The 14,026-nt window shown below is 44.0% G+C and overlaps 1 protein-coding gene across 2 annotated transcripts in view; it reads right to left on the bottom strand.

Moving 5' to 3' along the window:
- The window catches only part of LOC135394000 (cell adhesion molecule Dscam1-like), a 206,016-nt gene that overhangs the window by 116,154 nt on the left and 75,836 nt on the right, over window positions 1-14,026 (bottom strand). The gene's annotated exons all lie outside the window — the stretch shown is intronic.

Below are 14,026 nucleotides of genomic sequence, written 5' to 3'. Positions count from 1 at the left end.
CTCCCTCGCGTATCAGAGTACGGGGAACGGTCCGCGATGAGATGCTGAAAGGTGCTACAAAACTTTTAGACTCGACCACTTGGCCATGTCGTGCGGTTGATAAGGAGAGCGATGGCGTTCAGGTCTTTCAACGGGTGGCAGACGGGAGCCGAGCGTGGATGGGCAGCTGTCGTTTACAGCGTTCGGAAGCGTTGGTTTGGGCGGGCGCTCTTATGCGTTCTCACTTTTTCAATGGAGACGCACACGATGGTCTGAACCTCACGCAAAAAGGCCCCTGGTAACAGTCCTCTATCCGACAGCCCTGCCATCTCTAAACTCTTTTAATGGGGAGTTTCAGTCGATCGGAAGAACTGTATGGTGGAACGAAATGGATATAGGAAGCTGTCTGTCAAATACAATATCAGTAGCGTGTTGTCAGCGACATTAAACGACTAAGACAATTAGCTTATCATGTTTTGGGAACCGTTATCAGACACACACACACACACCTTCGGATATACCAAAACTCCCTAATAATTCTTTGGTCACGACGAAAGTGACATGTATTCTACACTCATATGCGCCGATCTCTTGTGACTAACCATGTACAAACAGGTTGAAATCACTGTTATATTAAACATGATAAATCCTAAAGTTTGTGGTCTGATCAGATGATGCACAGCTTCAGCGGACCGTTGCGAACGTCATCATGGCGGTATCATATCTACTGGGGCAATATTCACAGCGTAGTGTGACGCAGACTCTTATCCACTGATTAGTTGCTGCAGAGTGTAGATACAGTTCTTCGAAGTCCACGGCATCAGCGGGTTTTCAAAATTAATATTTTTCATCATCTCTCTTACGTTGCATGTTAAACATGCTATGCTCAGACTGAACTATTTGGTTGGTGTTATATGAACGTGACGTCATCGTCTAAACGCATCAAGACAAATTCTGATCCATGCAGATTCAAAAGCTGCTTAATTTGATTAAATTAATCCAACACGAGTAAAACGAAGTGGTAGAATAGAATAGAAATAGAAAGAATAAAATGGAAACATAGGTCTCGCACTGGCGCGACCAGCTGTTCAAGCCCGCCTGACGTGTAGAAGCACTGAATGAATAAAAAGATGAAGAACGAAGAGGTATTCCCGTTTTCCTTATTTTCACAACTGTAAGGACCTCAGGAGCCTCTCGACAAAATGGACCAACCGCTCAACAGGAAACACATTAAGCGAGCGGCATAGATGAAACGGAACGACGACAAATAAAACCTATTTCATCAATCATCCTCTTTAGGAACTTCCTGACGCAACTCTTCCATTCGGCTCCGTCGACTCCAGTTCAAACAAGGGATCCCGAATACTCCCTGAGAGCATCTAAAACCTTTACTCCCGCGCATTAGACAGTTTATACTGCGGCACAAGTCTCTCCGGAGAGCACAAGCTCTGGCGAGCAAACAACCTGGCACTCTGCAAACAAAGCGATATGAACCGCGCACCTGGCAATAAAAAAATATATAAAAGAATGTATAAAAAAACAGAACAGGTCCACGTGTACCTCACCTGCGACATAGATAAAGTAAAGATGGACGTCCCTTCTTTTTAAAAGGCGAAGAAAAAGTATGTAAGAAATGGCTTTATAAGCTCCCAGAGGACAAACAAGGATTCTCCGGTTAAGTATGCCAGCACAGTTGACTGCGGCAGGGTCAACAAGCGTTCCAAGGCAGCTAGATTGCTACGCGATGAAGGTATTAGCTCTGCTTCGCCGGCCCAGCGACACCCCTGCCTGACAGAGCAGAGCTGATGCGTTTAGGGATGTTGCGTAAGTAAGTATATGAAACGAGGGTTGGCTCGGAAAGAGGGAAAGCTGCTGTGTGTCTCGCCGGGTGGCGACGTATTCTTTGCATCGTTCAAAAGTGAGAACTGAAGACAAGATGGAACGTTTGAGCTAGTGCGTTCTTTTACGGTTGAGCGATTGATTCATTTGAAAAAAAAAAAAAAATGAAAATATGAAAATATGAAAATATAAAGAATACACTCCAGTGCACCTAATGGAAGAGACAACAGAAAAGGCAAAGGAAATGCAGCCCAAGATGGTCATGGTTATTTTATAGCCTGCAGAGTAACAGCGGAAGATTAGAACCAGATGACCGTTTAGGGGGCTACAAGAAAGCGCAGACTCTGGTAGCAACCCTCAGAGAAGAAACCTTTTTTTTTTATTTCGTGCTAGCGCCGCGAAGCGACTGTGGCTATGAGCGGCGCAGAGACGTGGACAGATGGAGAGAGGACAGCAGGGAGGAATGTGAGACAGGGAGTTAGTATGCGTCCTGGGCCGACTTCGGGGGGAACTGTGCCGACATTCACATGGAAAGTCTTCGGAAAACCCAGGGAAAACCTGAGAGAGAACATCCGGCGGTAGGATTCGAACCCACCACCTCCCAGTCTTCTCCCAGAGCGGGACGCCTTACCCCACTCGGCCATGCCGCCGGTAAAAAAAAAAAAAAAAAAAACTATAACTCCGCACATTTTGGACTAGTAATGGCTTCGTGCTTTTCCCCACCTCTGGCGCGGAGCTGAAATGTAGATAATCATAATCTAAAACTGTGGACAACAACAACAATTATATTTTGAGGATGTAGTGGGGAAGTCTTCCACTCCAGGAGTGGAGCGCTACCTCACAGCTAGCGGGGGTCTAATATGAGTGATGAGTGATAAAACTGTAGAAGTTTCAACGTGCAGTGTGTAGACACGCAGAATGTATACCGTGACGGTACCTTGTCCGCAGAGAAAGCTTGGAGGATTGTACAATCATATAAGGTCGATCAAAAAAAGGGACAGATTTATTACTCGCAAAAGGATAAGGCATCCCGAACGTGTAGTGAATCGTTTTCACTCAAACTATTCGCTAACGGATTTTGCAGCAGCCCAACCAAAGGACTACATTCTGAGTCCCTTCCCTGTCTCATTCGTCACCCACGATACCACTTGTGAACCGTTTCGGGGGGAGGGGGGAGGGGGGGTAATGGCAGGACATGCCGTTGTTGGCCACACAGAAGTGGGTGTCGTCACGACTATAGCAAAAAAAAGAAAAAGAAAAAAGAAAAAGTATATATGATGTAAATACTATTTGAGTACAACAATAAACGATGATAAGCACACATTTAGTGTTACAACATGCGGACTAAAATTCGCGAGGAATGGATGTTTGACCTATATGTGCCCTTTTAACTGCAGGCCGCTTGGTGAACAAAAAGAGAAGAATATACCCAAAAGTATCAGTAGCACCCTTTTGCACCCTGAATTTCAGATTTCAAAATAGCACCCGACTTACTATTTATAAACTGCCGTTCCGGATTCGTAGCGTTTCCACATGATGCGTGATTGATGCATCATGCATCAATGCGGATGCATGATGCGGTACAAAGCGGATGTTTTATACCGTTCTATAAAAGACAATCTTGAGTAGACACTTGTTCGGTCCATTGCTCGTCCTGCTACCGTGGTCACCATGTTGTCATCACCGCCAATTGAGGAGACAAGTCATCGTTGTATTTTGATCGCGAAACAAGAATCGAAATGAGGCAACAAGAAAACGAACGTGAAAACAGAACCTGCCTCAGTTCAATATAGGCTAGGACATTGCGAGACTAAGTCACAGACTGGTAGATTCAGTTGATAGAAGAGCGCTATCCCATTCTGTGGAATATAAGAATTGACGTACTTTTGGGTTTTGGGAAACAGCAGCCATTCGCTCTAGCCGCCTCACGTGTTATTTTATTCGTCGCACTGATTGTTTAAGGGCCGGGAAGGGAAGCTATTGGCTGAAGAGCTTTAATAGACTTATTTATAAATATGTTATGTAGTTGAACTTGGAACGCGCACGCAATATAAAACGTAACAGGAAGGAAACACCTGCGTGGTCGATAAAATCGAATCAAACGTGGAAGGCACTCACCGTGTTTGTTATGCATTATGGAAAAGATGCATTAAAAAGAGACATTGAGCGGAAACAGGAAACAGAGGTCGAGACACTTCGTCCCAAGTTATATCCCAGGTAATCGTAAACGACGGTTCCTTGCACCGATGTGGACTTGGATTCGAAGTTTTACCGGAAAAGGAGAAAAGGACGCCTATAGAAAACCGGCCCTGCGAATACAGAGACTCATCCGGCTCTGACATCACAGCACGCAATGAGGCGGCGTGAGACAGGTCACGTGCTTAGAACTTACCAATGGGGACGGCCATCGCGTCTCTGATGTCAGAGCGTGATGCGTAGTGTTCAAGCGTTGATATATCGCCAAATACGGAATGTAGAAAAATAATTATTCCCTTATGGGTACGGGTACGCACATTTACGCATGGGGAAGTGTAGGGACGTATGGGGCGTACGGCGGCGTATGGGGATGTATGAGGACGTATGGCGGCGTATTAGGACAATGGGGGCGTATGAGGACGTATGGGGGCGTATGAGGACGTATGGGGGTGTGTGATGACGTATGGGGGTGTGTGAGGACGTATGGGGGTGTGTGAGGACGTATGGGGGTGTGTGAGGACGTATGGGGGTGTGTGAGGACGTATGGGTGTGTGTGAGGACGTATGGGTGTGTGTGAGGACGTATGGGTGTGTGTGAGGACGTATGGGTGTGTGTGAGGACGTATGGGGGTGTGTGAGGACGTATGGTGACGTATGGGGATGTGCCCTTGGAATGAAGAGTAGATCTGACTGAAAATTAGCTGACAGGAAGCATACCTAAAGCAAGAGAAATGTGTAGGGGTGCGGCGGTAGAGTATATGCATGAAGTCCCTGAGCGTAGGACAGCACCATGAACAGGACATCAATGTGCCTGTCTTCTTTTATTATTCAAGGTTAACACAGCGTAAATACTACGGCTATGAGCGCTGTCAAACAACAACAACAAATTTATTTGAATGATGATGATTGGGGAGTTTCATTGCCAGTGGCGATACTGTACCCCATTGTTGGCCGTAATGTGGTGAAATGGAATAATGACTGGCCTCACAGTGAGTACCGAAGTCCTGCGGTGTCCAGTGAGGATTACACAGCAGGAACGAGTCTGAGTTACGAGGTCTATCATGCGTCTGGGGACGACTTCAGGGGAACTGTGCTGACATGCGTCCGCAAAACGCTGGGAAAACCAAATAACCTGGAAAGAGCCAATGACCAGAAAGACCTCCCGCAGAGAGAAACAGCCGGTGGTTGGATTCAAACCTACTACCTCCCATTTTTGCGCGTGACCTTGGGCCAGCCAGCAAGCATCTGATTCAGCAACAACAATTATCTTCACATCAGCGATCATCCTGCCACTTAACTGAAAAACAGCTTTATTTTTAATGATGATGATTGGAGATATCTGGCTCTTCACTATGTAGTGTTTGAGATCGCATGAAAACAGCCAGATACATACACAGATTCTCTTAGCTCCGCAAACGCAATTTGTAGTACGCGTACACAGGAGAACTTTCTTGTACGCCGAGCACAATACCTAGCATATACAGGGTGTTCAAAATTAAGCTTTCACTAGCACTTTATAAGAAGACGAACAAAAGAAAACTGGCTGATATTTTTCTGTTCCTTGAGTAAGAAACAGGCGCTACATAATTAGCAGCACCTGTTTCTTACACAAGTAGCATAAAGTTAACATCCGGTTTCCTGTCATCGCTGTGTTTGCGTAGCGCTTGTGAAAGCTTAATTTTGAACACCCTGTATAGCACCTATACGGGGTAATGAATTAGCAGACTGCGCTGCTACAACCGTAACTTCTTTGTGACGTCACTCAGTGTAAAATGCCTTTCAAGACATCAAATCGGTACTCAAAAAAAAAAAAAAAAAAAAGGAAGCAATAGACACAAAGTGGCAAGATTTCGGGGCACACAGAAAAGCAACAAACTTCATTTGATCAAACTGTACATCCGAAGTCAAGCAGACCATTCAAAAACCGCGCGTTCACAGAGTGGGTTAGGCTATGCTCTCCTTACGCAGGGATTTTTACTTGGTTGTGAGGAGCCACCTCTGCGGTCGCATTGCGGCGAGCGTCGCTTCATCTTAAACATGCTTATCACATGTCCACTGTACGAAACTCAAGGACAACACTATTTTCTGGGGGAGGTTTACACGTCTTTGTCACCTCTTCACCCAGCCCGTTTGCGTGGTGATGAGGCCATCATTCCTCTGGTTAGGGTACTTTAACCTTTTTAGTGGTGCTTAGCTTTAGTGGTGGTTAGCTCTGGTTATCATTGTACTGTTCTCAAAAAGCTTTTTAGCCTGTTATGCAAGAAATGCTCTAAATCTAAATGCTTTTTCAACTTGTCGTCAGCTTGGTTTACGCTGCCAGCAGTGGCGCATTACGGCGTGGGTCACTTTTGCGCGCGCGCGCACACACACAAATAAAATAAAAAATCATCATGTTGAACATAAAAGCAGTATGCAAGCGAGCTGGTGATAATATGAAGATGATGACATTCCTTGAGATTGATTGATTGGTTGTGTCCTCCCTCAATCTCATGGAATGTCATCATCTTCACATTCATCATCATTATCAACATTAACAGCGCTGGAGGTCCCGGAATCGCGAAACTGAAACTTCATCACATGAAACCACGCGCTTCAAAACTAACACCAATCAACGCTCATATAAAAGGTCAAGCTGGTTTCAATTTACGCCGGTATTGGTTAGCACGATTCAGTATCTGCGGCCGCGGTAGTCGGGCTCAGAATGACAGAGTCGGCTAAACAAAAAAAAAAGAAAAGAAAGAAAAAAAGAAACGAAAAGGTTCCCTGCTCGACAGTGAGGCCAGCCAAAAGTTTCCATTGGACGGGCATGGATCAAGCGAGCTTTAAACAAGACCGTTCAATTTTCTGACGAGAAGAACGTGGCACAACAAGTAGAAATACGGGATACACAATAGCCTGTACCGAAAGAGCGTCCCGAGGGCAATGAGGTTGTTGATGTAAAAGTTCTGCAATGGCGCTCAAGTTTCACTCGCAGAGGGAAAGAAAGGGGAGGGAGACGCGAAATCTCAAAGGCGTCTTGTTCGCGTCCTTCGTCTTGTTATATGTATGCACCGATGTAGGCATGTAGGCGGGTATCATTTTCCGCTGCTCTCATTATGTGTTTCCTTCTATTGTGTCTATGCAATAAGGACGGAGACTTACCATTACTTGTTGCACAGGCTAACCCGCGTGAGATAAACAATGCGTAATTTCCGAAAGGATACATGAAACACGAGAGCCATTCGACGGGTCACATACTAAACTGTCCTAGCAAGCCAGCGTCCTCGGTCACATAAAAGCCACGTACAGGTTCACGACGGGAACGAACAGGCTGTATGCAGATCTTAAAGGGGCACTAAAATGCAAAAACAGGTTCACTTCAAATCACGTTCCACGCTATGTTAATTTCGAACTTGTTATCATAATTCAAAACTTTGATTCCGTTACGAAGCTACGATCAAAAATATACGGGACTCTTTCTTGCTTCGGCGCTAAGCAGTGAACGTCGTTTCAGCTCGTGCATCGGTGTTTTTAGCCCATGTTGTGCGTGCACGCGCGTGCCACGCCAGGAAGTAGTCCCGGCGAAAAACATAGCGCGCGTTGCGAAGTCGACTGGCGTCGCTGTCCGAAGGACGTGAAAATAAATGTTCTCAGTGGAACGTCTGCGAGAACTGTTGTAGGCTACAATTTAGTGAGTCGATACTGAAAAATGAAGCAGTGCGCATCATGCCGCGCATATACGGATCACTACGATCAGACCCGTTCCAAATCCCCACGGCCACGATAGGTAAGCGCGCGCTGTCCTGCTGTCTCATTGGATACCGCTACGGCCAATCGTCGCTTCCTGTGGATCCCATTCTTTACGGCCAAAGACGTCTCTGTTTTCACTGCGTTTTTCTTCTAAACACGCTGTATGAACTAATTCTGCTTGTATCATATTAATTGACACACGGACTTTCATTTGAGAGCAAGTTGTTTTTGCATTTTAGTGCCCCTTTAAAAGACGGTTCGAAATTTAATTTTTTTCTGCGTGATACGCAGCTTCCGAACTGTTGCGGTGCTCTTAAACTCTTGGTAATTGACCGTATTGCCACAAAATAACACGCTTGCACAGTGACTACAATTCGTAAAGCTTAATCTGAGTCTAAATTCAAATCCCACCGCAAATTGCCATCAATGCTAGCCATCCATTTCTCGCTTAATTTATGCATGCTTCCTAATTATGTAAGAGGCAGGAAATCACTTCATGTCCAATTTCGTTTCCCAAACGCCGTGGGAAGCGTTCCAACTCCCTGAGGCGTCGTTCATGCCTTAGACGATTAAAATATGAAGCCCGCGCTATTATTCTTCGGCGATGCTTGCTCTGGAAGTAATGGGGGAAGAATATCATCGAGCTATCTAAACATTTTTCGCCGTTGGTTTTGAGAAGCCTATCCCCCGAAGAACGTTCGGCGAATGTGTCTTCCGTTTAGTTTGTAGAAATATCGGTGCAAGAAGGTAATTAGCCGAGCAGAGATGTTTTTTTGTTCATCGGGTGTGCGTAAGGTAAATAGTCCGGGATTGGTGTTGGCGGAAATAACGGAGTCAAAAGATAATTTTTGCTCGTGGCGCAGTTCTTGTTTCTGATAAAATGCATGGCTTATATTGAAAGGAGTTCGTGGGGACTCTGAGAATTAATAACTCGCCTTGGTTGATTGGAAAAATAAAACAATATGGAGATTCGTCTTGGCTATACAGCGATGAAGATAGGTATGATAGGACTACTTAATAAACCCTCAGCTTAAGCAATCATACAAAACACACACGTCGTACGAACATACAACCCACGAAGTACCATCTCATCATCAGATTGAACTTTCTGTATTAAGTGTACTGGGGTAGCCAGTTTGACTTCGTCGAAACTTACATCCCCATTTTTTTCTTTACTCACATCACATCACATCACATCACATCACAAGTACCGTAAGTTGTGTGTTGCGTGTTGTCCACCAGCTGGCATGCGTGTATGCACTTCTAATTCATAGGATAGAAGTTATATTTCAAGAGCAAAACATTTAAGAAGTTCGCCCAGCAACTATATTATGTGTTGAGTTAGTTATGAGTATGGTGAGTTAGGTGAGTTAGGTGGTATGCTCAGAGTATATGTTAAACTGAGTTGAGAAAATCCAAGTTCTTTGTAAATTGAAGATACAAATTGGAACAGTCGTTTCCATCTAGTTTCCATGCACTACGAGCATAAGAATGAATGTCGTGTCATACATATGCGGCCGCAATATTAGTTGCTTGAAAAATGTCGAAGATTTAGGTTCAATCTTTCGTGCAGGTGGAGTAGCGAACTTACGCAGTTATCTTGTCCCTACTAGTTCGTGTGATATGTTACGTGTCAAAAATCATTACTAATGTGAAGAGAATAGACGACAAACGAAAGAAGAAAAAAAAAAACAAAGAGCGCGAAAGCTCAGGATGACAAAGAAAATTCAATTAGGAGAAGCAGTTCAATTAGGACACGATGAGCAATTAAAAATAGATGTCGCGTCGGACAAAGACCCACGGCTGAATTCTTTATGTTACTTTGATCCGGCTCTTGATTATTACAGAGCAAAGGAATGTCCCGTTTAGATTTTCAATCTACTCCTTACAGTACAATTCTTTCGAGGTTGGCAATATTGTTCACGTTATTGCCGTATGTAGTTTGAGACACCCAACTTTACGAAATTGTTTTCCCTTGAATTAAGTTCCGCATTTTCACGCGCGGGTTTGAACGTTTATTTCAATTGAATTGAATACGTATAAAACGCTTGAACATATATGCTAGAGGCAGGAATACGCCTATGCAACAATAGACGGCATACGCTTTCTAAGCCGACCCTGATTTTTTTTCTCTCTTTCTCTCTCTTTCACTCTCTCTGAGTCGCGTGCACATGTTTTCTCTTGTGCACTGCTTCAATGCAAGGACGTATTGAGTTTCTTCCTAAGCCTCCTCCAGGGTTAGAAGATTATGCTCCTAAGTCTCGCGATTGCAACGTACCATGTTAGAGCTCTGGCCGAACGAAGTCGTGCTTCCACGCAAACGCGTGTGGCTTTGCACCCTCAGGGGATTAGCTCGAGTATAAGCTAATGCGTCTGTTAGGCCTAGATTAAAGTAGCATCGACGATGCGGCTTTGTCGACACATTTCTTTAGATGGATCGTGCCTATACCGTTTGACTTTCAGGAGTTCTTTTGATTGGTGCTTTCTCTGATGATGATGATAGGAGGGGAAAAAATTGGAAATGTAAGCCCGCTCACTGCGGGAGAACTACTCCAGGTCTAGTAAAGAAAAGAAGAAAAAAAAACGTCTAAAAAGACGAGAGCTCTACTTTCTATTTCGTCTACGATTACAAGTTGTTATAGAAATCGACATATATCGCTGCGCTGGCGTAATATACACAGAGTAAACTAATAGTAACGTAACTTTCTCAACCAGATTAACGGGAGACTTCGCAAGGATTCGAAGAAGAAAAAAAAATAGGTGAGCATCATACCGAACACGAATCAGCCCCTCGGTACCGAATGCAACATTCGCATTCATTTTGGGCTAGCAATTAATTCGTAAATGGTGGCAATACCGAACCGAAACCGAAATGCGAAAGGCTCCACACAATGGTGGTTCGTCCGGAGGAGGATACCGTGATGTCACCCCAAACTGTCGTCTGCTACAAGGCCTGCATTCTCGCTTGTCGGATGCCGAGTGATGTCAGCAGAGTGTTGCTTTCAGTGTCAGTGTTGCCTTCAGGTCCCAACCGTCGCAGGGGGAAGGGGACCGTGCGTCCAGGGCCGACTTCACAGGGTACCGTGCAGACATTTCTCTCAACGCGCATGAGGGCTCCGACCAAGTCCACCAGGGTTGTTTGGATTTAATCCACATGGATTTTTTCCACCGGATTTTTTAAATTTTATCCACGCAATTTTATCCGGATTTTTTTAGATATTTTGTCCAGATGTGATGTCAAAGACAATCTGAACTCAACATCACACGGAAAACTCCCGGTTTATTTTATTGTAGTGTTGGTTGTTTGCAAAACAGCTAACAGGTACGCATAACATTAACTTTTTTGCTTTTCTAACTTATAACTTTTCAGATTTTCCCGCCATTCACGGAGAGGCTTTCTTCCGCTTCCTGGAGGCACTGTAATTGAAGTCCGCCGACACACGACAGCTAATCCAGGCGTGTAGGATCCATTGAACCACGCGTGCATGGAACTCCACCTTCCGGAAAACAATAGAAACTGATACAATGTTTCTGTGACAGGCAGTTCCATAAACCGAAACTATGAGAGGTCAAGGTGTATCAAGAACAGCAAAACTCATTTGTTTTTACTCTGTGTCACAGGCTTGTATATATTCTCCCAAAATATCCAACAATATCTGGGTTTAACTAAAAACGCCCACTGAAGAGGATCTTTTTTAAAATATCCGGATTTTTTCAACCCCGACGTCCACCGACTGACCGAGCAACGTCAAATCATATCATTTCTCAAGACCACCAAATCATATCATTTCTCAAGACCACGTCAAGTTCACGCCTTTGCTATCGTTTATACATAACAAGCTCAACTAGTAAAGTGAACTAATTAAAGTACAAGTTAGCAAAATAAATCCTACGCCCCAAAACTTCGAGGATCCCTCGAACGGAGAAACCTCTAAATTTTGTAATCATGTGCTGTTAGTTGATCCGGATTAACCACGTGATTAACCAGTCCCACGTGAGCACGGCCATTAATCTCCATAGTTTTTCTATTGCCGATGCGGAGACACTACAAGTGTCGATACTGTTGTAGACGCGGTTGATAATACTGAACTTTAACATGGAAAGTGTCCACATAGAAGTCCTTTAAAGCAACATGCAGACAGGTTATGTTGGCGACGTAGTTTAGCATGACTGCTAAACTGCCAGCCACATCATAAATGTGAGGGACATTCTAAATGTGACTGGAAACGCTAAATATTTTAAATTTGCGAGTAAAATTGCGGTAAAACGGATCCAGGCGACATCTGGTGGGAAATAATGCTCAATTTGTCAGGCAACAATGATCTATGTTCCCGGCTGGCTTGCTGTTCCTGACAGCTACGTAGCCGACATCTTTCGTTTTAGACACGGTGTTATGCGCACGCAATGTAGTTTTGCCGCCGTACTGGACGAGCAATGCGCAGTTGGTGGCGACTTCTGACACAGTGGTGCCGGGAATTTTCGATTTTGATTTACTAAAAAACTCGCAATTACTCAACGCAAACTCGCGCTTTCAGGGACGAAATTTGTGACATAAGGTTATTCTGAGATTGATGCTATCAAACGGATTAGTTTTCTGAGATTGCAGCTCTACTATTCTAGTGAGCCGTTAGTGACGAGAGGGCAAATGAGCACACAGTAAAGTAAAACGGTTACCATCTGAATGGAAGCTAGAAAGATCGTATCGAAGAAAATGAGAAAATTGTACTGTCCTGGATTGGATTGGATTGATATGAAAGAAAATGAAAATTGTAACGTCCTGTACGGAACCTTTTCGTGTGTTCCGAGTGTTTAGTTCCCTTTTTATTAAATTTTTATTTTTTATTTTTTGTGAGTCGGAGTTTTTGTGAGGCACTTTGCAGCCCTTTCTGGCATGCAAACCCGCACTACTCTAAACGTCACGCTACGCCACGCTGCGTCACGGCACACTACCATCACGTTGTAAACAGAACGCCACATTTTATTCCTTCTAACTGATTATGCGTTTGAAAAAAAAAAGAATAAAATTCGCAGGAAAAGGAATATGATTGCTTTTAGCACAGGCACGGAACGAAACAACAGTAAAACGGAATCAATTTGAATCTGGTTTTTATTTTTAATATGAAATGAAATACTTTCGCTCTACTTCATCTGTGCCACAAGACAAAAACATGTCCCAAGCTCCATTACGCGATTGGTATCGTGTGTGTCGTTTAATGTTATGTACCATAACAAGAAGACGTTTCGAAGGAGACCACAGTCGACTTTACTTCGTAGATGACAATAAGACGCTGCAAGATTTTCTTTTTCAACTCTATGAAACGTTTCTGAAACGACTCGACCACTTCGGGGGAATAAATACCCTGTTTCTTCTCAACGAGCGCACATGAGTACTTCGAAAGCGTAATTCCCCAATTGTCCGAATAACCGAATTTCGCGAAGAGTTCCAATGAAACCGCCCTCGTAAAAAGTGAAATAGTTGCGCAGCAAGAGCGAGACGCTCTGAGAAGGACGACAAGACATCTGAAATGAGTTTCGTGAGAAGGATTCTCAGATTTGTTTCTTATGTTGACGACAACAGGGCTGCTGCAGTAAAGGTTAGCCCTTGTTTTAAAAACTGCATCAGTTGCGAAATTCATGGACGCAGTAACTAGAAATAACACTAATCCAAATAAAATAGTTAGAAAAGTACAAAATATAACTAATTAAAAGTACAGTTTGAACACTCTCTATAATAGCCCTAGAAAGAAAAAGGAAAAAGAGTAAAGCAAGTAATGGTAAAAGGTACATAAAGCGCAAGGAAACGAGTGCGTAGGGGACTGCTTGTGTCATTCGGAGACGGATGCACCGGCTCTCTGTGCAGGCGAGCCCAAACAGCTCGCTGTGTGCTCACTTTACGTTATTTTTTTTTTATTTTTTTTTGTCACTGACAGTTCTCTCTCATACTGCAGCGAATCAGATTTCCCTCACTCTCTATCTCTCTCGCAGTTAGGGGTAAAGAGGTCGTGACGAACAAATCCCGTCCCGTGGGGATTTGAAGACAAAAACTGCATATCTGGAGCCGCCATTATTTCGAACATCCTGTTCCTCTACACTCTAAGATGCAGAGGAGTAAATTAGGGAGTGAGTACAGCTTCTAGTTCCCTAGATCTAAATTATTTCCCATTTTAGTCCCCCGGTCCCGAAATTTACTCAACAGCACCTATAGTCTGTGAACTTTGCCTGTACTCTGGTGCATATAGTCGCGTGCATATAGTTGTTGTTATTTACTCGAAAACGAGATTAAT

This window comes from Ornithodoros turicata, chromosome 5, assembly GCF_037126465.1.
Source record: "Ornithodoros turicata isolate Travis chromosome 5, ASM3712646v1, whole genome shotgun sequence".
Lineage (NCBI taxonomy): Eukaryota > Metazoa > Arthropoda > Arachnida > Ixodida > Argasidae > Ornithodoros > Ornithodoros turicata.
Note: the sequence above shows the minus strand (reverse complement) of the source record. Positions and strands in the feature narration are given on the sequence as shown.